Source organism: Dermacentor andersoni, chromosome 11 (assembly GCF_023375885.2).
Source record: "Dermacentor andersoni chromosome 11, qqDerAnde1_hic_scaffold, whole genome shotgun sequence".
Lineage (NCBI taxonomy): Eukaryota > Metazoa > Arthropoda > Arachnida > Ixodida > Ixodidae > Dermacentor > Dermacentor andersoni.
The window spans coordinates 19396799-19420345 of record NC_092824.1 but is presented as its reverse complement, the minus strand read 5'-3'; positions in this window follow the sequence as shown (position 1 = coordinate 19420345).

Here is a 23547-nt window from a genome sequence, read left to right as displayed (position 1 = left end):
CTAGATCTTTTTGTGGAAGCTTATGCCTTCCGCTTCGGATGTGCGCGGACGTTTCCCAAACGTGCTCCACTTATTTTCACCCTGTCGTCAGGGGGTTTAGCCCCTTGAAATCACAAGAACGAACCAGGAAGCCGTTTCCGTCAGTGCAGAAGACTTCTATCCCCCCAGGCCACAGGATACAGTCACAGAAACGCCAGGAGTCTGTAATCGCTTGCCGACAACCAGCGGTGGTCGTTAACCTAAGCTGCCCGAAGACAACGGTGGCTGATAAGACTGCGGCAGTTCCTGGTACTCCATCCCAACTATTCACAGCAGCGTGATGCTCATTCTCCTGCTACCACGCAGCGAGAATCGGTGTCGCCACGGAAACAACCGAACGACGCCGTGTCAAAGTGTCTCAAGGCCATTAAGAATACCCCACGGACCGTGAACACTGAAGTGACGTCATCTTGTTTTCGAAGGTGCGCAATTTGTTTCGGTGGCCTGCCTTTAGAGCTATATATTCAAATGCCTCGTCATTCGACTTGATGGGCGTTTCGAGCTTTCAGCATGGAAAGCGATGCAGGAATAGGCCAGTCGTACGGTTGTCGAAATCTCACCTCCACACAGAACATACTTTGTTCCGAGGCCAACGAAAGCCTTAGATGTACAGTGCTGGTCCTATCGTCGGACACCAAGCCCGTCGGCCAGCGCAGTTGCACGAAAACCACTAAACAATTATCAGGCGGTCGTAGCTCACTACTTTTCACTGAAGATGTTAAGAAGCGATGAAGCTGCCCGCTTCACCGAATTCAGACAAACGTCAACAAGCAACACGGCACAACGTGTGAGGGGGCGTATTTTAACATATGAACTTTATGAGTGTGCCTTTCTGCACATTTAAAGAGCTGCATTGCATTGGGAGTGATAGCGGCGTCAACGTCTTTTGTAACAATGGGCGCTGAAAAATGTATTTATTAATAATAATAAAATTAACTGAAGTTGTATTTTCTTTTCTGGTCGCGAATATGTAAAACTGATCAGGAATTTTAGTTTCGCTGAATGAATCTGTGTATCGCTTGACATTAAACACGCATTTTTCTTTTCCAATGTTTGTTCCTTCCAAACATAGTCGCGCTACAATTATGCTCCCATAACCACCATTGCTGATGTCGGTGGCAATTTGTACTGAATCGCCTTTCGGCCGAAGCTTCGCGACCTATTTCGATCGACCTTGGCAACGGGTCCTGCTGCTCTATGAAGTATGCAGGAACTTCCTTTCTTCTAGAGTCCGGCAGCAGTGCACATTGGAACCATGCACTAAAAGATAAACCTTTTTCAGGTTAGAAATACTTTTTCATTGGAATATTGTGGCCAAATAAGCCTTGCATTGGTGCACTGCTGTTGGACATACTGCGTCTGTTTTCTTCGGTTGATGCTCTCTTGCAGTGCATTGTGGATGTGTGCGTTTTTGGTGTAGTTGTATGCCCACTATAGGTAAGGACTCGAGTGATACTGCTTGATACTGCTGATTCATATTGCATCGCATGCGAAATCCGAAGGTTGTGGTCTCGGCCTGCGCCAAGTTGTTTGTTCATCCACTTTCGTTTCCATTAATTTATTGTTTCTTTATTGCATGTTTTAAGCACAAGTAATTTTCCCTATGTTGTCCTCGGTGTCAGTGTTTGCTGGCTTCTTATGATATGACTAATAAAAACTGGGCCCCTCGGTTAACCCCCTTTCTTCTTGCTTGATACTCGAGTGATATCAGCAGTATGCTGCTGATACTGTTAGGCTGGAGACAAACTAGCAAAGATGACGACGGGCGTACCTAGCTTCCGGTTCCTCTCTGAAACGTCCGACTGACGCCAGGAGTATTGCTCTTCAAGTTTCGTGTGATAGCTGAACAGGCATCGGCGCGTGCGCACGATTCAAACTGCCACAGCGCAACAACGACTCTTTCTGCTGTTCCTTTGTTTTGAGTAGAACGCAGCGCTACCATAAATGTGAGCCTGCTTTTCTCGCTTTTTGAAAACGAAGGAGAGAGGTGTCTTCGGGAACAACGGGACCCATTCACCATGTCAGACGAGTCTTTTCGGAGGCATTTTCTTCTTTCAAAAAGAACGGTGACGTGGCGTTGCCAACAGTTATTCCACGACTTGCCGCGCGAGAGAGAAGTTAGGGGAATTGCGCCCTTCGGTTATTTGTCACCGGTTGTTTCCAAACGACTGTCGGTAGGGAAGCTGCCATACCGCATTCGCGGCCATCTGCCAGCCAGTGCGTTCACGCCGTATCGAAAGCAATCGTCCGTATCGGTACCGAACAGCAATGTAAACTGAAGGAAAATGGAAATCCAACGACAACGCAGCGAACCCAAGAAAGGCTGAGCACCCGATGCTATGCAAGGCATTTGATTGCTCGTTCAGGATTCCATTTTTTTTAACGTTGAAGTTGAATGAAGACATAATTCGTAAAATTGCATATCCTTTATTTTAGACCGCGTAGCCGTTCATTACGCGCGCACATTCAAACTTTCACTGACGACTGTAGACTTGCACAGTATTGCCTTGTGATCGCTGTGGTAGACGGTCAGAGGCTCTGCCATACTAACGTGACGAAGCCTCCTTGCAAACGTGAGGTCAATGCAGGAAGGATGTTGCGCCGTCGGTCTCCGTAGCGTCTTCAGTTTTAACGAGTAGCAATCTAGCAGGAAACTCTCGATCCATTTGCCATGCTCTTTCGCCACATGGATGTTAAACTTACCGCACTCGAGGGTCGGCGCATTATGTGGCTTTAAGGTCTTCATCGTTTCCGCCAGGAACATTTCCGCGTCACAACGCCACGTCTTCAGCCCGATCTACACGTTGCCGGTCGCAAGACCAGTAGGCAGCTACACTGCACAAGCGTCTCCCATATGGCTCCTGCCATGTGGCGAGCGCGATCTGCCGTACGGGCAAGATAACGCTCGCGCTTGCGTTCGCGTACGCCAGTCTCTCCTGCCGTGTGCTGCACCCGCGACCTACCATGGTGACGGCCGGGAATGCACTGCGTGACGTGTGAAATGCAATGCAGATATATACAGTTCGTCTTGCTAGCATGGTCTTCAACCATCTTTCTTTAAGAAAGGGGCTTTGATCTCTTTTCTTTTCCAATTCCTAAGACGAGCCCGTGTTCATGCGCACTTGCGCTCTTCGATAAGCACGGAAGCTCAGTTGAGAGCCGCCTTCCGGGCAACTTGGTAAGCCATCACTGAAGTATTATTGCGCAACAAAAAAGGCACGGACGTAAGAGAAGGAGAACACACATCAAGCGCAATGAGAAAAGGGCCAGTTCAACTAGAAATGAACTTATTGAGAGTAGCATTCCGGTTAAGTTCGTAATTCATTGCGCTTAATGTGTGTTCTCCTTCTCTTACGTCCCTGCCTTTTTTGTTGCACAATAATGCTTGAGAAGCTCAGTTATTTGGGACAGGGGTGTTGTTATGCCTAGCAGACGCAACTTGCATTTTCAGTGAACTTTCTGGGCAGGCGCTACTCTTGCTGAGCTCGTCGTTTCGCGCCGTTAAAAGGCAGAGACCGGCAAGCCAATCTATGAGGACATGGTTCTGGGAATGTAAACAGTGTAGTGAAGAGGAGGACGAAGAAGACGCTCTTGTGCCGACGGTGCGCGCGATCAGCGTTCGTGTACTACCCGTGCAACTAGACTGTGCCTGTTGCGTCTTATAATAAATCATGATATTACGTTTGGTGGAAGGTGCTGCACTCCCCGACCTCACCCTGGTATTTCGCAGCCGAACTTTGACAACTGCTCCAGCCGCTACCATGAACGAGGCTCCCATCAATCCGCTTGGAGCATCAGCCGCTTATATCATGTGCGGCGCCGTCCAGCGGCAGCAGGACCCTCCTATTTTTAGTGAATCAGGTGAAACTGACGTAGAAAATTGGCTCTCTAGCTATGAGCGCGTCAGTGATAAAACAAGTCGGATGACCCGAAGAAGCTCCGCACCGTCATCTTCTACCTGGCTGATGTTGCGAACCTCTGGTTGCCCAACAATGAACGGGAACTACAAACCTGTTCTGCTTTCAAAACAGCATTCGCGGAAGTCTTCGGTCGCCCGGCCTTGCGAAAACTCCGTGCTGAACAGCGCCTACGCCAGCACGCTCAACAGCCCGGCAGACTTCACGAGTTACATAGAGGATGTCGTGGATATTTGCGCCCGCGTCCATTCCACCATGAGTAAAGAGGACAATGTGACGCACATCCTCAAGGGCATCGAGGACGACGCATTTCAAATGCTCCTGGCGCGAAACCCCACTTCTGTCGCCGCTGTTGTCACTCTTTGCCAGAGCTTCGATGAGTTCCGTCGAAAAGGGGCCCTTGCGCGCAGCGCTGTTGCATCTGGATACTCTCTCTCGTGCCTCACGCTTCGCTCCAACTCCACGCCAGCATCATCGCTCTCTGTTGAGATTAATGATTTCATTCGTGAGGAGGTGGCGCGTCATCTGTCTATTCTGCCTCTCAACGATCGAGCTCCCCAGCCTGACACATCTCTGGCTGCTCCCATTAGGCGGACCATTCGCGAGGAACTTGCGAAGTCGCTACCTTCAGTTCAACCCTGCCCTCCCGTGGCGGCACCTCTGACCTATGCTAAAGTCGCCGCGCGACCTGCGTCGCCGACGTTCGCGTTTCCTGCGCCAATGCGACTTCAAGCTGCAACTCATCCCGCGTCACCTCCAATTCCGTCTCGAAGGTCAGGTCAGACCCCTTGGCGCACACGCGACAACCGGCCCATATGCTTCGCTTGCGATGTCGCCGGCCATGTCGCGCGCTTCTGCCATCGTCGCATGCCACCTGCTAACGCTGCTGTCGCAAAGCCTGGATATCGCTATTTCCACGATATTACTTAACCTAACCTAACCTAACCTAACCTAACCTAACCTAACCTAACCTAACCTAACCCAGAGTTCTCGCCGCCTCCTCGACGCCCTATCGGCACCCATCGTTCGCCATCACCGCGTCGTCGCTCGCTTTCCCCCTTGCGTCGGCGCCAGTCACCTATCGATGGAAACTAGTTGCTGCAGTTCCGCAGGCACGAACTGTAAGCTTCGCGACTTCTACAAGACCTGCACAGTCGCCACGCAATTTATTGGACGTTTTCGTCATAGCGCTTATTGATACTGGGGCTGCAATTTCTGTTATCGACGGAAGGTTTGTCGTAACCTTCACAAGGTCACAACGCCGTTGTCTGGTATGCTTCTACGCACCACGACTGCGCAGCATATAGCCCCGCTTGCTCAATGTACTGCAAGGGTGCTCATCGACGGCATTGTCTATGTTGTTGAATTTGTCGTGTTGTCTTCATGTTCACATGACATCATTCTCGGCTGGAACTTCTTGTCTCACCATCGTGCAATCATCGACTGTTCCCGGGCCGAAATGGGGCTTTTCCCGCTTGCCGGTGCCCCGCTGCCAGACCCTTCTGAAGATAAAGCCTCCAAGCTCACCGTTGTGTCCGATACGGACATACCACCCGAAATGTCTGCGCTTGTGCCCGTCTCTTGCTCTACCGCGCCAAACGCTACAGTACTTTTTACACAGTCACCTATTTTTCTACGTAGCAAGGCCCAACCTCTCCCATTTGCTGTCCTCACCACTGTATCTGGATTATCCTTTATGCTTGCGTGTAACCAATCTCACTACCCTGTCACCTTAGTGCGCGGCGAATCACTAGGTAGTGTCCAGCCCCTGGACCCGCTTCACATTATCGATGCTTCCGGCGACACGTCCTGTTATGAGTTCGACACCCTCACTTCTCCCGCGCTGTGCACGTCATCATCATCAGTGTCGTCGTCGTCGTCGTCAGACGTTCTTGATTTTGTCGCAGACTCCGATCTGCCGCCTCCGTATAGTCAGCAAGTCCTCGCGGTTCAAAATTTTCTCGTCGTTTGATTGTGAACAACCATCCCTCTGGAGTACGGCAACCTTCACTCACAGCGTCCACGCTGGTTCCCATCCTCCTTTACGCCAGCGACCATACCGCGTGTCGGCAGCTCAGCGACATGTCATTAACGAGCAAGTCGACGATTTGCTGCACCGTGGCGTCATTCGCCCTTCCCACAGTCTTTGGGCGTCTCCTGTGGTACTACCACGCAAGAAGGACGGGTCAATACGCTCCTGTGTGGATTACCGTCGACTCAATAAGATCACTCGTAAAGATGTCTATCCGCTGCCTCAGATAGATGACGCCCTCGACTCCTTACAAGGCGCGGAGCAGTTCTCATCTGCGGATCTTCGCTCCGGCTATTGGCAAGTGCCGATGGCAGATGATGACTGTGAGAAGACAGCTTTCATCACGCCCGATGGTTTGTACGAATTTACCATAATGCCATTAGGGCGCTCTGCAATGCGCCCGCAACTTTAGAGCGCATGATGGACAGTATCCTTCGTAACTACAAGTGGAAAACGTGTCTGTGTTACCTTGATGATATCGTGGTGGTTTCGCCAGATTTCTCGACGCACCTCGTTCGCTTGCGTGACATACTGACCTGCCTCACCTCTGCTGGCCTGCAACTCTGCTGGCCTCCAACTGGGCTTGGTTGCTGTATCACAATGCAGACAACTAACCCGTTGCTCTTCGCCACGCAGGTGCTCGTAGCTATCGTCACGCACGAGCAGCTGTCATCACGGATAACTCCGGTTATCAACACGCCAGTGGAATGTTCGCTGCTGCCCCTCATCGATGAAACCGGCACGTGGTCACCTTGTTCGCCATCTGGCGCCTACGCCATAGGAATCGACTGTGCAACCTCATCTGTCTCCGCGCCACCATGGGACATCTGGATGCTGGATTACCTGTGGAAGGCCCTATTGTCACTCACACTAGGGCTCCCGCCAAGTATAAAGCAGCCGCAATTGTGGACACCGCTCTGTTGGCTCGGTTGCTGTACCACAATGCAGACAACTAACCCGTGGCTCTTCGCCACAAGGGTTCTCGTAGCTATCGTCACCCACGAGCAGCTGTCTTCACGGATAACGCCGGCTATCAACACGCCAGTGGAATGTTCGCTGCTGCCCCTCATCGATGAAACCGGCACGTGGTCACCTTGTACGCCATCTGACGCCTACGCCATAGGAATCGACTGTGCAACCTCATCTGTGTCCGCGCTACCATGCGACATCTGGATGCTGGATTCCCTGTGGAAGGCCCCATTTGCACTGACACTAGGGCTGCCGCCAAGTATGAACCAGCCGCGATTGTCGACACCGCTCTGTGGGCTCGGTTGCTGTACCACAATGCAGACAACTAACCCGTTGCTCTCCGTGAAGCGGGTTGGTAACAAGTATTCTCTTTTTGCAAAGAAGTCTAGCAGTTATCTTCTGGTGCAGCTGCCGAGCCCCAGGTGCTGTATCGCTATTGCATATGAGAGTGTTTGTGCCATTCGGTCCTAGCTTCTCTTGTCAGAAGCAGTCGAGTCTAACCCGGCTCCCGATAGTGCGGAACTTGTACTAAAGGATCTGCATAACTATCAGCCGGCCAAAAAGAAATAATCACAGAAATAATAGAGATGAAGAACCAACTATTTGCAATGAATAAGATGGTATCCGATTTGACTTTGCCAAATCCGAAAACTTTGCCAAAGCATCATGCCGTTGCGAAATGAAATCGAAACCGTAAAAGCAGAAACTGCTAAACTTACTGACATGGCCACTAGCTTGGGACGGCGTATGGATGACGCTGAAGACCGATCACGTAGAAATAGCTTAATCTTTTATGGCGTTCCTGATACTAACCCCTCGGAAACATCTGAAACAGCTGTGCTCTCAGCACCTTAACATTAACACAGATAAAAAACAAATTGAACGAGCACATCGTCTCTGGAGGCATACCACTTGGCCCCGTCATCCTAGAATTGTTAAATTTACGTACTTTAAGACAAAAGAAACTGTCCTATCCAATGGCCGTAAGTTCAAAGGCACTGAACACAGTGTTGAAGATATTTCTAAGGCTGTGCAGAACGCCCACAGGCACCTTGTTGCTTTTGCAAAAGCAAAATCGGCTCGTTTTTCATTGCGTTACAAAACATTGCACATTGGTACTAAACGCTACATATTCGACGAGACATCCCAGACCGTCAAAGAAACAGCATAGCAATCACATTATCCCACGAATATAAGAACTCGCCCTCCCATCCCACGTAATAATCTTTCTTTTTCAGTAATTTTCACGAACGTACGCAGCTTTCCGCCAAAGCGTGAACACGTATAAAATCTTATGTCATCATGCGCCAGTAACTTAATGATACTAACAGAAACGTAGCTTAAAAAGAAATCAGTGACGCAGAAGTCCTGGCCGATCTTCCCAACTTCGACGTTTATCGATGCGATCGGAGAGACGTACGTGGCGGAGGTGTTCTGATTGCCGTGAACCAACAATTGATGTGCACACGACTTAACACTGACAGCCACTTGGAGACACTGCGGTTAAAATGTCAATGTTCCCCACAAACGGTACTGCTAGGTGTTTGTTATCGACCCTCTCACCATCAACCGGACTTTTCTAATCTCTTAAACAACATAATATATGAAATTTCTTCAAGGCATCCCAATGCAATTATTCTCCTTTTCGGAGACGAATTTTCCCGACATTAACTGGCACAATGACACTGCTTTACTAACACATCAAACTGAAGCGAGCGACTTTATAGAAGTGTGCTTAAATTACAATTTAACACAGCTAGTACTGGAGCCACCTGTGCGTCGGGGACATCTGCCAATATTTTAGATCTTATACTAACCAGTCATGCTGAAAGCTTAACATCCGTTACATATCTTCGTGAGATTAGTGATCACAAAGTTATTCATGCTGCCATCACTTTCGCTCCCCCAACACGCGACATGCACGAGAAGACAATTTGTTTATATGACAAAGGTAACTACGAGGCTATAAATACTGAATCAAACGCATTCTTTTCTACCTTTGCAGGTGCATTTAATAACCATTAGATTTATGATAACTGGCTGTTTAAAAACAAACTATCTGAACTAAAGAGCCAATTTATTTCCAGGATAACCATTCGATCCAAGTGACAAAAACCATAGTTTAGAACGACTAGAAAATAAAAAGAGGCTTTTTTCGCCACGCTAAAGTTAAGGCAAGCTCAGTTGCATGGGAGAAATATTACACTGCTGAAGCTGCGTACTTAATCGGAATTCGCGAAGCCAAGCGAACCTTTTTTCACTATGACCTGCCAAATATTTTACTTACTAATCCAAGAAAATTCTGGCAGGTGATAAACCCCAAGGAAGTGCGTATCAATAATCTTACTAACTAGCTGGGTGAATCGGTGGCAGATTTAACCTGCGCTAATATGTTCAACAACGCGTTTTCTTCAGTGTTCACGAATGAAATGGACACATTTCCTCCCCCGCCATCCACAAATATACTATGCAACATGTCAGCCGTAACATTCACAGTACGTGGGCATTTATCTGTGATAGAAAATACCAAGTTGTCTTCATCATCTGGCATCGATGACATTAATTCCAAACTATTAAAAACACGAGAAACATTCCTGCAGAGTTTCTCTATTTATTATTTTCACAGTTGCTTTCCACAGGCACCATGCCAAACGAGTGGGAGATGGCGAAGGTTACTCCAGTCTACAAATCGGGCAACAAAAATTCTCCCCTAAACTACCGCCCCATTTTATTGACAAGTGTTCCCTGCAGGATCATGGAGCATGTAATCTACTCATATTATGAACTTTCTAAACGCTAACAACTTCTTTCATCTTTCACAGCACAGGTTCCGCAGGGGCCGTTCTTGCGAGACCCAGCTTGCACTATTTCTTCATGACGTTCATGCTAATCATGACCGTAACATAGAAACAGACGCCATATTTTTGGATTACGCGAAAGCGTTTGACAAAATAGCTCATCAACGCCTATTACTAAAACGTTCTCGTTTGCATTTGCATCCTGATATCCTAAAATGGCTTGAGCAATTTTTAAGTAAGCGCTCACAGCAGGCACGTACCCAGGGGGGGGGGGGGGGGGCCCCGGGGGGGGCCCGGGCCCCCCCCGAAATCAAGTGGCATACCCCCCTCCCCACCCACGCCACCACTGCTTACACATTTCTAAAGCGCCGCCAGATCAATGTTGAGACTTGGCAGCTGTTCATCGGTCAGCATTATGCTGCCTTTTTCACTCCTTTTATATGGTGGTAGTTATCGGCATCTCTTGTAATGTGAAGGACAGTTTTCTCATAGATTCCGCACCCGCGTGATTAACTCGAGATGCGTTCAGTTGTCACCATCTATTCAACCGTCACGCGCATAGCTGTTGCTTTTGTTAGTTTAACCTTCTTTGTTTAGGCTGATCCTGGGACCTGGAGAAGGATGCGGCTGTTACTCAGCTGGTCTGTACTCTCATGGAAGGAGTTGCTGCCGGAGAAAACGCCAATTGCGTTTAACTTCTCCCTTCGCTTCATTATTTTCTTGAGTTACGGCTCGCCGCGACGCAGGCAGATGCCCGGAACCATATACACGTGATATGGGTTATATAAGGTGGGGAAATAAAATAATGTGAAAGAGCGTCCATCATGAAACCCTGCAATGCCCCTTAAAACCATAAGCAAGATGACTGTCGCCCGTTACCTCGTCTGTATTTCTTTAATTGTATAGCACTTTTCGTGCAAAATTGGCAACCGGAAACACAAATCGCAAGGAGTTGAGAAATTAAGCGATCTACTAAGGGAGAGAGCCATGGCAACAACCAAACTGCAAGCAAAAGCGAATAATAAAAAAGTTAACCGTTTTTTATGAGAATATTTATGGATCAACGTCTTTTTTATTTAAAAAGGAAGTAGAGAAAACGCCGCCGCCGGAAGTGGAGAACAATTACTTGTTTTGAATGACGCTTCTACAGTTATCGGTCGAACCGCCTCACGTAGCCACTTCTCTGCTCTGCTTATGTGGGTGTTTTTCTAACCTTCGCGGTGAGCGCACTACGTCTAGAATCGCAGAGTCCTGCGCTCTACGCGGTTGTATGGGACAGGCGGCCGCACAGCGTTACGCAATTCGCGGAACTGTCAAAACTGATCAACAAGGCGAAAATAACTGATATTCGAAACTATAACATGAGAAAGACTGAAGAAGCCGTAAAAAATGAACGCAGCCTGAAATCAGTAAAAAAGAAACCTGGCATAGGACAAACCATGATGTATGCACTAAAGGATAAGAAGGATAATATCATCAGCAATCCCGAAGATATAGTAAAGGCAGCGGAAAAATTCTAAGCTGACCTGTATACAGTACCCAGAGGAGTCACGATACCTCACTTAGAAACAGTAATGAACAGGATACAGGAACTCTCGTATAACTAGTGATGAGGTCAGAAGGGCCCTGCAAGACATGAAACGATGAAGAGCGGGAGGAGAAGGTGGAATAACAGTCGATTTAATCAAAGATGGAGGAGACATAATGCTTGGAAAACTGGTGGCTCTTTATACGAAGTGTCTATCGACTGCAAGGGTCCCAGAAAACTGGAAGAATGCAGACATTATACTAATCCACAAAAAAGGAGACGTTAAATAATTGAAAAATTATAGGACCATTAGCTTGCTCCCAGTATTATATAACATATTTACCAAAATAATCTCCAATAGAATAAGGGCAACACTGGATTTTGTCAACCAAGGGAACAGGCTGGCTTCAGGAAGAGATACTTTACAATGGATCACATCCACGTCATCAATCAGGTTATCGCGAAATCTGCAGAGTACAATAAGCCTCTCCATGTGGCTTACATAGATTACGAAAATGCATTTGATTCAGTAGAGATACCAGCAGTCATAGAGGCACTACGTAATCAAGGAGTACAGAACGCGTACGTAAAAAGCTTGGAAAATATTGCTACATGCGTGTGGTATTTGTTTGAACGAGCCGCGTGGGCGCCATCACTCCAGAAAAGAGGAGGAAGAACGAACTGGGCTCGCGCTGTGAATCTAAGCGGTCAGCGCTGCAACCGTTGTTGTAAATATAATCTGTAAATAGTTTCTCGTCTTACTGACTCGTCCTTCGCGTAAGAATATCTACAGAGGTTCTACAGCTACCTTAATTCTACACAAGAAAAGCAGGGAGATACCTATAGAGAAAGGGGTCAGACAGGGAGACACAATTTCTCCAAAGCTATTCACTGCGTGCTTAGAAGAATTCAAGCTATTAAACTAGGAAGGCTTAGGAGCAAAGATTGATGGCAAATATCTCAGCAGCCTTCGGTTTGCGGTTGACATTGTGCTATTCAACAACAATGCAGACGAGTTAAAACAAATTATTGGAGACCTTAACAGAGAGAGTGTAAGAGTGGGGTTGAATATTGATATGCAGAAGGTGAAGATAATGATAAATAGCCGGACAAAGGAACAAGAGATCAGGATCGCCAGTTGGCCACTAGAGACTGTGAAGGAGTACGTTTACCTAGGTCAATTAATCACAGGGAACCCTGATCATGAGAAGGAAATTCACAGAATAAAAATAGGTTGGATCGCATACGGCAGACATTGCCAGCTCCTGACTGGAAGCTTACCATTATTATTGAAAAGTAAGGTGTGCAATCAGTGCATTTTGCCAGTGCTGACATATGGGGCAGAGACTTGAGAGCAAGTTAAGGACCGCGCAAAGAGCGATCGAACGAAGATTGCTAGGCATAACGTTAAGAGAGAGAAAGAGAGCGGTTTGGATCAGAGAGCGAACGGGTATAGACGATATTGTAGTTGACATCAAGAGGAAAAAATGTAGCTGGGCAGGTCATGTAATGGGTCGGTTAGATAACCGTTGGACCATTAGGGTTACAGAATGGGTACCAAGGGAAGGGAAACGCAGTCGAGGACGACAGAAGACTAAGTAGAGCGATGAAATTAGGAAATTCGCGGGCGCTAGTTGGAATCGATTGGCGCAGGACAGGGGTAATTGGAGATCGCAGGGAGAGGCCTTCGTCCTGCAGTGGACATAAAACAGGCTGATGATGATGCTGATGATGATGATGGAGGTGGTGCCCCCGCCCCCCCCCCCCTCCCCCCCGAAAAAAAGTCCTGGGTACGTGCCTGGCTCACAGCATGTCTCATTTAATAACCACGCTTCAAACATTACACTCGTCACATCAGGCGTACCACTGGGGTCCGTCCTTGACCCCCTTCTTTTCTTAATTTACATTATGACTTACCCTTGCATGTGTCCGGCCATATCCGTATGTTTGCCGATGACTGCGTTAATTACCGCGCAGTTAATACCATCACTGGCCAAATAACTCTTCAATCCGACCTTAACCGGGTACAAAAATGGCGTGATATATGGCTGATGACACGCAACTCTAATAAATGCACACTTGCCTCATTTACCCGTCGTCATCACCCTCTTCGCTTTTCTTATCGGATTGGTAACGTCACCGTGGAATCAGTTGAATCCTACAAATACCAAGGTATCACCTTGACAAGTGATCTAACATGGAATGCGCATGTTACTAACGTTATTTCATCGGCTAACAAAACATTGGGATTTCTAAGACGTCACCTTCGCCTCGCTCCATCGCATGTAAAACTGCTAGCCTATAGATCATTAGTAAGAACGAAACTCGAATACGTATCTTCCATCTGGGATCCGCATCAAGCATATCTCGCCAATGCCCTCGAGGCAGTTCAAAATCGCGCCATCAGGTATATTCATTCCTCATACTCTTGCACCATCAGCATATCATCTTTAAAAAAAGTCTTCCTTATCGCTTCTATCCCTTCGTCGCCGCATTGCCACCCTTTTCGTCTTCCACAGGTTCTACTATTCCACACTCAATCGACCACCATACATTGTTCCCCCATTGTCGCGATGCATTGGCCATCCCCAGCAGGTAACTCAACCATATTCACGCACAAATGCATTTTCATCCTAATTTTTCTACCGAGCATCTAGAGCCTGGAATGGCCTTCCTCATCAAACCTCTGCCCTTCCCTGCTCTTCCCAGTTTGTTGAAGATGTAACAACTTTTTATTTACAGAATTTAATGCATTATAACACTTGTTTTTATATGTTGTGTTCCCACCCCTTTTCTAATACCCCTACTCGGGGTCTTTAAGGAAATAAAATGAAATGACATAAAAAAGTGCCGTTTTGCTGCCCGCAAGTTAACAATATAGGGATACGTTGTATCGAAGGAGGGTGTGCTTCGCGCTGTCGCAGCCAAGCTTCGCGCTGTCACCGAGTTTCCGATGCCCACTACTCTTAAGGCGCAATTTTGCAACTATCATCGCAGCACTGACCAATTTGCTTACCGCTACCAATGGAATCTCCGCGTGGCCAACTTCCTGTGACGAAGCCTTCAAAGAACTACGTAGCCTACTTACTTCGCCATCGATTCTTCGACACTACGATCCCACAGCGCCTACAGAGGTACACAAGCACGCCAGCGTCATCGGACTTGGTGCAGTCCTCGCACAACCGAAAGACCGCTATGACGAATAGGTCATCGTGCATGCGCGCCGCGCTTTGAAGAAGGCAGAAGCCAACTACTCTGTGACAGAAAAGGAGTGCTTGGCCATTAGTTGGGCCCTCGTCAAATTTCATTCATACCTATATAGTCGCCTATATGGCCGCCCTTTTGATATCGTCCCCGACCACTATTCCCTTTGCTGGCTGTCCTCGTTGAAGGATCCGTCAGGTCGCCTAGGCCGATGGGCACTTCGCTTACAAGAATATGACATCCGCGTTGTCTACTGATCGGGTAAAAAGCACTCTGACGCCGATGCGCTTTCGCGATGACCGCTACCTTCTGATGTGGCTTCAATGTCTCCGCTCTTGGCATCCGTCTCAGCCTTCACCGTCACTGATATGCCGGACGAGCAACGTAAGAATCCCCTGCTTTCAAATATGCTGAATTTCCTCCACGACCCATCCGTCACACCCTCTTCTCGAACATTTCGCCGCCAAGCCGCTCACTTTGCTGTACACGATAACGTTCTTTACCGCAGAAATTATTTGCCTGATGGTCGCAAATGACTCCTTGTGATACCAAGACACATGCGTTCTGACATATGCGCTTATTTTCATGCTTTTTCATGCTGCTCCTCATAATGGTCACGCCGGCGTTCTGAAAGCGTATACTCGGCTAAGGCAGCGTTTCTACTGGTACGGCATGTATCTCTTCGTGCGCCAGTACGTACGCGCTTGCACGGCGTGCCAACGGCGTAAAATTCCACAGTGGCCTCCTGGTGAGCTACAGCCGCTGCCCTATCCGGCTCGGCCCTTTGATCGCGTAGGCATTGACCTATATGAGCCACTTCCCTGCAGCTCATCGGGCAACAGATGGATGTCGACCACTTGACACGCTCTGGTGCCTCTGCGCGCGAAGTTGCGTTTTTTCATCTTGCGGAACTTCATTCTTCGACATGGCGCAGCACGCGAACTGCTCAGCGACAGGGAACGTGTCTTCGTGTCCGAAGTGATCCAAGCCCTTCTCGCTGCATGTAGCATCGTTCACCGCAAATATACGGTTTACCACCCGCAAACGAACGGATTGATATTGAGGTTCAAGCGCACACTCGGTGCCATGTTCACTATGTACGTCGCCTCGGAGCACAGTAACTGGGACGCTGCTTTGCCGTTCGTCACGTATGCCTATAATACGGCCACACAACCTACCACTGGCCTATCTCGCTTTCATTTGCTGTATTTATTTATTTATTTATTTATTTATTTATTTATTTATTTATTTAAGATACCTTACAGGCCCTAGGGGGCATAGTGTAAGGGGGGTTACAAAATCAAGAGGAAAAAAAGAGTAAACAGCCTTCTAAAGTGTAATACAATAGATACGCCTCAATGCAGGGCTCATCAACATTACTACCAAAAACATGAAAAAGGAACAACTGAAGTAATTAATGAAAGGCCATAAAGGTACACTTAAGAAAATAACACGAGTAAAACTTAACGTAAGGTACTAATATCAGAAAGTAAAATACACGAAAAATGAACATATCAGGGTGTACAATTCTTGAAGGGATATTTAGGGAAACAGACGGAAAAAAAGCAATAATATATACAGGGCATACAATTGAACACGCAGCATAAGATAGCAATTCATAGGAGCGAGATAGCAATGCATCAATAAAGAATAAAAAAATAAAATAAAAAAATCACAAGAAGTTCGAATCACATTGCCAAGTGTAAGAAACAAGTTAAAGTGATTTGTAAGTGCTATTATGAAAAATGCTCGTGTAAGAGATGACGAAATATTCTTGATCTGACTCGGAGGCAATGTGATCAGGCAGATCGTTCCACAAGCGAATGGCTGTAGGGGAGCGCGGAAAAGTTAAAAGCATGTGTCGTACCGTAAATGCGCGCAAAACTGAAGTGGTTATTTAATTGGCGAGATGTGTTCGAGGCGGTCTGGATGTGTAGTGTGGATTGTGTGGCATTATAAACATATTTGTGAAACAAGGATAACTGAGCGATAATACGGCGAAGAACTAAAGGCTGTATGGAATGATCGAGTTTCATTTGCGTTACGCTAGAGTGATGGCTATAATTACTTGAAATGAAACGGGCAGCTCTGTTTTGGACTGATTCAAGCATGTCGATTAAGTATGTAGGATGTGGGGACCAAATGGATGATGCATACTCGAGCTGTGGACGAACAAATGATGTCTCATAGGCCAATTTGCGGATGTTGGAAGGTGAATTACCCAGATTACGACGTAGGTAACCTAATGTCCTTGAAGCTTTTGCGCAAACGGCTGCAATGTGGTTTGTCCAGGAGAGGTTTACGGTTTGATGAACACCCAAATATTTATATGATACTGTATGTAACAATTCTTTATTATTGACGTTGTATAAAAATTGTGAGTTGTCACGCTTACGACTAAAAGAAATTACCTGACATTTTGATACATTTAAAGCCATTAACCAGGTGTTACACCAATTATGAATTAGGCTAAGGTCATTTTGAAGGGCCAGGTGGTCGTCAGTACTGTTAATTGATCTGTAAATAATGCAGTCGTCAGCGAAAATACGTAAGCGAGAAGAAACATTAAGTGGCAAATCATTTATGTAAATTAAGACGAGTAAAGGGCCCAAAACGCTGCCGTGAGGCACACCAGAAGTAACGTTAGTAGGAGACGAAGCGATATTATTTACTGTGAACTGTTGACGATTCGAAAGAAAATTACGAAGCCATGTGAGAGTGAAGGAGTCAATTCGAAGTGCAGTTAATTTTGCAATAAGGCGACAAAGATCTACACGATCAAATGCTTTGGAAAAGTCAAGGAAAATGCAATCGGTCTGCTGGTTATTGTTCATGTTAAGGTGCAGGTCAGTCGTGAATTCGAGTAACTGTGTCTCACATGATAATCCTTTCCTGAAACCATGTTGATGGCGAAAAAAGAAATTATTGGACTCTAGGTGATTATAAATATAAGAAGCAATTATATGTTCGAGCGTCTTGCAGCAAATGCAGGTCAATTAAATTGGACGGTAATTTTCCGGGGTGTTTTTATTCCCAGTTTTAAATATTCAGATACGAATGTAAGAGGGAAGGTAAATCTGTGGAAAAATAGTTATTTTTAGCTGCAGGTAAGGCAGAACAGTACGTTTTTAAGCAAAGCCTGTACCTTTCCCACGAAGGAGCATTATTGACGCGTTTAGCGGTATTGCACAGACGTTTCTTTTTGTTCCTGAGCTTACGTAGGGCATTATTAAACCAAGGATTTGTTTCGTCACTTGTTATCGAGGTCAACGAGATATATTTGTTAATTAGAGCAGTCATTTTATTCTTGAGAAACATAACCAGTTGTCATCCATCGAGCGATTATAAAAAAAAGAAACACCATTGTCCATTGTATGGACGAGAGCCCTCGTGTACTATGAACACACTGCTCCCATACCGACGCGACGCTTCCGAATGCACACCTGCGTCTTAAGCCGCCAAATACGCCGAGGACTGTAGGCAGCTCGCGCGAACCCTTTCGAGCGCTGCGCAAGGTCGCCAAAAGCTGCGGCGTGACAGTGGCGCGCTTACACCAGTTTTCCCAACTGGTTCCATTGTTTGGTTGCGGGTCCCACCTCACAGCCCTGGCCTTTCAACCAAACACCTTGCACGCTATGATGGTCACTACCGCGTCATAGACCGTACCTCCACTGGCACCTACGTTGTAGAACCTGTGACGCGATCACCCGACCGTAGACATCGCGGGCGTGACACGGTTCATGTCAACCGACTTAAGCCGTAATATGACCCCCTCATCCTACCTGCGTTTTAAGTCGCCAGGATGGCTCCTCTTCTCTCCCGGGGGCCACTGTAGTTAAGAGGAGGACGAAGAAGACGCTCTTGTGTTGACGGTGCGCACGATCAGCGTTCGTGTACTGCCGTTGCAACTAGACTGTGCCTGTTGCGTCTCATAATAAATTATCATATTACGACTGTAGTGTTCTACGCAGATGTGTAAGTTGGCTTTCCTGCAGTGCGTTTTCAGCTGTCACGGATGAATCAGTGAGACATAGAAATATTTGCTTTAAGAAAATATAGCTCCTTATTATACATATCAAAGTGATCTGATAGCCTCGCAGATGTAAAGTTATCAGGACTATTAAAGGGAAGCTGAAACACTTTTCGAAAAAAATGAGGTTCCTGCGGCATTCTACAGTTTCGAGTCCACTCAGCACGAATATCTCGTTTAGAAAGGGCGGAAACAAACGCAAGCGGCTGTTTTTTGCATGAAAACGCGCACCGGCGCCTCAGGGCATCGCGCGAACGCCGCTGTTGCCCGTGATTGGTCGAGACCGCTTTGACGTCATTCACGGGGATCGCCGGTCGGCGCCGCCTTTTCAGAGCGTAGCACGCTGTTCTGTTCTGGCTCTACAGCTGAGTTGTAAGCATTATGGAACGTTCTCGCTGTCTCGGAGAGCTTGTGTTTTCGCCGTACACGTTCGAACCAACAGCCGATACAGGAACGGGGGCAACGACGATGTTGAGTGTGCCAACAGCGAGAGCGATGTGTGCACCTTCTCGCGCGTTGGAAATCTTAGCTGGTACTTGTGTTTTTTCATGTAGCTGCAAGTTGCAATGAGGGCATAAAAAAAAACGCGCTAAAGTGTCACTGGGAACTTCCTGCTGGAAGAATGCCGAAGCACTAACATCTCATTAGATTGTAAACGCGGGTGAAATTCCGCGATGCCATGCACCTTGCCGCTGCTTGTCCAAAGTTCCGGGGTTTTTTGCGTGTGTATACACGATCGTGAACATAAGTACCGCGTTTGGCTACTTCAAACTCTTCAACATTATTTGCCTGTGTCACACTGGCTGCTTCAAACTCTTCGATTGGTGATGGTAGTGTAACAGGTTCATCAGGGGCTCAGTTCTCAAGGTGCTCTGCTAGAATCTGAAGGAGTGCAACGCATGGATGTCATGAATTTCAGCATATCATGCATATCAGCAAACAGGACAACAGTTGGATTACTTACAGTAATTGAAATACTTTTTCAGTAATTTATGTGATGGATTAGTTGTCTAGTGATTTAGTAACGTGAATTATTTGGTGTCTGTAATTTCATGGCTAAACTAATTTATTAATTGCGTTAAATATGCACCAGTAAGCTGTGTACGGCGCCAGAACGTTGGTAGTGTCGTTAGGTGTCGTGGAGGCACATGGGGGGGAGGGCATGAAATGTTGGCAAGTGTGTGTAACCTTGAAGAAAGGTTGGCGTCCCTTTACACTTTGCTTTTTGCTTCTTCTGCGCATGAAAACTTTTGGAAGCAATTGTAAAGTAATACCATTACCTTTTTTTAAAGCGGTAATTGGTAATGTAATTCAAATCAATGAGCGTCGAAATGTCGAAAAAATCAGAGCATAGCACAAAGACATCGACCAAGCACATACACTTCTTCTTGGTGGTGCTTGGTTGTGCCAGTCCCGCCCCGTTTCATAGGGAACGCTCATACAATCCATTCATATTAACTCATGAGTTCGACTAAGGTACTTCGTGTTCTACTCTACTCACGCTCCTTCCATGCCTTTGGATTATCCTGCTCGCACAGATTTATCAACTCAGTGCCTATGACTCAGCACTTGGCTTTACGCACCCAGAACTGGAGTGGTGAAAGTACAAGAGCGAGTTAGGCCATCTTAAAAGACCTATTATCTGTAGCTATGACTCGAATATCAATTCATGTCGATAGAGAATAATGCGCTGTACAGTTAGAGCATTGTTAGGCAAAGGAAAAAAGCCGACTCAGCGGGTAGCAGTCGCCCATAGCATGTAGAGCTTAGGGCATGGCGCGACGGAACAGCAGACTCAGACACGCCACTTGACAGATGTGGGGCGGAAGGCCCCATGTTTATTTCTGCCTTGCTTATATACCGGCAATTCCTGATAGGGCACGTGCATATGTGGCTTTACCACCGTTGCACAGCACCCTGTGCGCAGAAGTGAGATTGATGCCATAGCCTGCTTTCTTTATGCAATAAAGAAAGCATATATAGTAAGGGATAAAAAAACAAATAGACTACAGCACGGATTAAGCAGAGACAATACAGGAAAGTTCTCTGACAAAAGTGGAGGTTACAAAGTTTGCAAGTGAAAAGGTATGAAAGTCTAAGTCACAAACTTCCACAACAGTGGCACCTGCTGTGAAAATAGAGCACTAGACACGGATTAACATGAGCCATATCGTTCCAGCTTCTTCCCGGCTATACCCAGTGGCATAAGCCCCAGGTATAGCACTATTCACTCCCGTGGCCGAAGCTGTAGGTCAGATGAAGATGTTCAAGTTGGAATCAGAGGTCCCGTCCCGGAAATTTCCTCGGACACCGTCCTTCTACCAGGCTCTTCACATTCGAATGTTCCCGGAACATCAGTGACAATACCAGAAATTGTAGCGCTCCTCTTGTACTTGCCTATAAGGAACCAATGCTCGCTGGTTCCTGCCCAGCTCTATTCACAAGTCTGTTCTGACAACTTCATACCTCGGCCAAGCGTCTAGACTTCAACAGTAGCCCCCACCTTACTGTATTTGATCCACACTCGATCTCCGACTTGCAATTCCTTTAGCGGCCTGACCGCGTGATGGCGGTCGAAGTTGCACCACTGCTTCACGCTAACTGCTTCGTCTCTGCTCACAAGGTGTTCTTAAGTTGCTCGTTTTGGAAGGACTCAACAGACCGCAGTACTCTGGTAGCGTTGAGCGCAAGCGTCTGTTCATGAGCAGCTCGGTTGACCTTTTGTTCAATGGACCTATGGTCATATTATATGACAAAAGTTCTAATTGTGGCTCTGCTGACTCCTCCAGTAATCTCTTGATTCCTGAAACTGCACTCTACCTTTGGCGTGGTATAATATGTGCGAGCCCATAGGCGTCTGCGAAATGCTTGAATTCCACAGCCACAACTTGCCTACAGTCATCCGTCACCAACTTTTAAGGTATGCCATGCCTGGCGAAAGAAGTGTTGAGCTGATCTATACCAGCAGCCGAATAGGTTAAGGATAATAACGTGACCTACAGAAAGCGCAAAAAGTAGCCCACAGCCACAAGATAATGTCTCTGGTTGAAGTAAAACAGGTCGATTCCTATTTTCTACCAGGGGACAGAATTGGATTTAGAAGGCACTCTACAATTTGTACTTCAGCTAAGCGGATTCTAGGCAAATATTCACTGATCCCCAGCCACCAGACCAATTCACAGGCTCGAGCGCGACATTTTACCACGTTTTGATTAGCTTCATGCAACGCCGCAAGAACATCGCCCTCATCTCCTATGGAATGACTAGGTGAGGTTCATACATAAGCAGCCCATCACATTCTGTAAGGTGTGCTTGGTGGGGCCTAAAATGCCTCAGCCAAATCTTCAAATTTGCAAACCGCGGCCAACCATTACTGGAGTCGAACAAAAGCTGTTGACACGAGGCATCGCCTTGAAGTGCCGATTGCACCTTGTCTAAATGTGCTGAAGACTAAACTTCAGCAATGCAATCTTTCACACAACTTGAAACTTCAGGCAACAACTGGCCCCGCACCACACTGATTTCCTGACAAGCGGTTCAAGAAATAGGAGCAGTCGTGACAATCTGCTTCCTCAGCACATAGGCGACGGTGAAAGAAAACCGCATAAACCTCATGAGGAGCCCTTGAATTCTTGTTGGGAACACGTCTATCGAATTTTTACCAAGAAGCGTAACGAGCGGCCCGTGATTAGTCTCAAATTGGAAGTGTAGCCATCGCAAGTAACATTCCAAGCGTTCGGCCGCCTATGTGACAGCCAGTGCTTCTTTTTCTATATGTGTGTACCACTACTCAGTAGGCGGCAAACACGGGAGATAAAAAATTGGCAGTTCCACCCGAAAAGCGAAGCACCGATTGCGATAGCAAATTAGTAGACAGCTGTAAGAAGTAAGGATAGTAGTTTTATCGGATGTATGAACTTGTGAACATTCGCATACCAACTAAATTAACAATGATACAAGGTGTAAGCGTGGCTCAACGAGGACGTAGAAAGAAACAGAACCACAAAGACAGCGCTGTCTTTGTTTGTCTCTTTCTTTCTACGTCCTTGTTCAGTCGCGCTTACACACTCTATCAGGGATTCAAAGCATCTAGCCTGTCCACGTGTTATAACTAAATTAACCAGCAGGGTGTCATGAGCGCATAGGTAAACATGAACACATCTTGCTCAATGACAGCGGAAACTGCGTGAAAACACTGGAGTTAGTAATCACGGCAGCAGCAAAATGACGTCCGTGCATATGTCCCTTCAATGCGGAGCAAACGTCGAAAGCGCAGCGCATACGAAGCTACCAGCACTACGCGCACTCTTCAAACATCACAGATCGCTTTGAAAATGAGGCCTCGGTTGGCGCGCACTTTGGCCACGTCGCAGATTGCTTTCAAAACACACAAACGCCGGCAACGCGTCCCTACGGCGTCCGCCAAAGGGGACTACTACGGTGTCCTCCATTCGCGTGGCCAACGCCGTAGTTTTCTCCACTCTCTACGGAACGGCTTGCCAGGAGTACATTGAGGAACCCTAGCAGCCGTCGGAGAAGAACGCCCCTCCTCCCGCGCCTGACCCCACTGCCTTGCGCGCCACAGGACGGGGCACACATCCCGGCCGGGTTCCTCGCTCGCGCACGCGAGATTGAACCGCGTTAGCCGGCTCATTCTCACAGTCTTTCACTCATACGGCACCTCGGGTTACGGCGACAGCACAAATGGGCCTGGAGCGTTCATACAATTGCTATCGCAAATTAACAGCGCGAGACAGACAAGGACGAAGGAAAAGAAGAGCACGACACTGGCACTGGCTCACAACTGAAGTTTATCTTGAGGAAAGTCACCTTTATATACACAGGTCAACACAGGCCAACATGTCAACAACTAAGCGACTGTGTATGCACATTAGGAGCCATCCTAGTGACTTGTCGAAACAAACGTGGAAGGCCTCAGTGCGTCATTACGTGTATAAAACCAGCGCGTCAAAACTTAGAAACCCCATAGAAAACTTCCCTATCAAACTAAACAACAATCTGCCGTGAAA